This window comes from Haematobia irritans, chromosome 2 (genome assembly GCF_050003625.1).
Source record: "Haematobia irritans isolate KBUSLIRL chromosome 2, ASM5000362v1, whole genome shotgun sequence".
Lineage (NCBI taxonomy): Eukaryota > Metazoa > Arthropoda > Insecta > Diptera > Muscidae > Haematobia > Haematobia irritans.
Genome location: NC_134398.1, coordinates 97137488 through 97138824, shown reverse-complemented (window position 1 = coordinate 97138824; position 1337 = coordinate 97137488). Strand labels below are relative to the sequence as shown.

General features: G+C 32.8%; 1 long non-coding RNA gene across 1 annotated transcript; it reads right to left on the bottom strand.

The window, feature by feature from the left end:
• Positions 1-243: 243 nt before the first annotated feature.
• On the bottom strand, positions 244-982 carry LOC142223404 (uncharacterized). The gene is made up of 3 exons (XR_012718715.1): positions 818-982; positions 597-755; positions 244-363 (listed from the first exon to the last, which is right to left on the bottom strand). It is a non-coding gene; the product is annotated as an uncharacterized LOC142223404 (long non-coding RNA).
• Positions 983-1337: the final 355 nt, after the last annotated feature.

The window sequence follows — 1337 nt, the reverse complement described above, 5'->3', positions numbered from 1 at the left end:
AAGACGTTGGGACATTGCCCTCTCGACGTCTTTTTTCGATTGTGGCTCCCAATTCCGCTCTTTCGCAATCCGGAATGAAAAATCTAAAGACAGAAACAGATTTATCAGTTAATTTGAAATTTATAGATTTGGTATAAGGGTATACTTACCAACAATAGCTTCTCTGGCTCTGTAATTTAGGGCAAAAACGGGTTCTGTCTCTCCAAACCCTGTGCCCTTGGGGGTTGTCCAGTGAGGGTGGCTTTCTTAAGTGCATTTCGTTTGAATACGCCTTCCAGCAACTTGCGAAGCCTTGTGGGACGTCCCCAATGCCATGTTGTGAATGATGGCTCGACAATATATGTTGTTCCCAATACATATCATCTGTAAAGAAACAAAAATAAAATTACTTAATTATTCATGGTTATGTTGAAATCATTTTATTCATTATTCCACAAAACATTTATATTTCTATCAAATCTTATCAACCTATGGATGGGAAGCATCCAGAGCATTGCAAAATATTTAATTTTGTCTAAATTCATTGTTTCAAAAAAAGTAAAAATAGGACCAACAAAACACTTTTGACAACTATTAGATTTGCTCTTGATACTTACCTTTTCATTAAAATTGCTGCAAAGAAGCTGCTCCTCATCATCACTACATTGGACGGATTGCTCTACCGTAATTTCTGGTAAAGCCTGGCTTTGTTTTAGAGCTTCTAGTTGATCCTCCGTCTCCCTTATTTTCTTTTGCAGAACCTCAATTTCATTTTCCTGAAAGAAAAACCATTTATTTTTATATTTATATATAGATAATAACAAAACACAAAACTTACCTCGTCACTGGACGTAGTTATACGTCTTTTTATGGTTTTTTTATTTGCATTTGCATTTCATCAATATATAAAAATTGCAACAAAACAATAAACTTACCTTATCACAGCTTCTCTTACTCTTTTATCTTCCTCGAAAAATGAGAAGACATTAGATTTTTATATGAAATAAAAATATCAAACTCGCATTATCAAATATTTGATAAATTTTTTTTTTTTCAAATTTAATAACAACAGGCGTTGCTAATGGTGATAGTTATGGGGTGACATTTTTGAAAACAAAAAGACAGTTGTGTCTGAAAGTCAAGCATTTTATGAAGACACTTCAAAATGATATTTAAAAGGGTTTCTTGAAACTGTCGCAATATATAAAGATTGTTTGGTTATGTTCACCACTTGTTTTGATGTGCGACCAAACATACGTGCTTGTAACCAAGTATATCACGTTAATATTCTCGTAACAAACACATTATTTTTAAACACAAACATATACAAATATTTTTTTATCCGTGTTACAGAACTG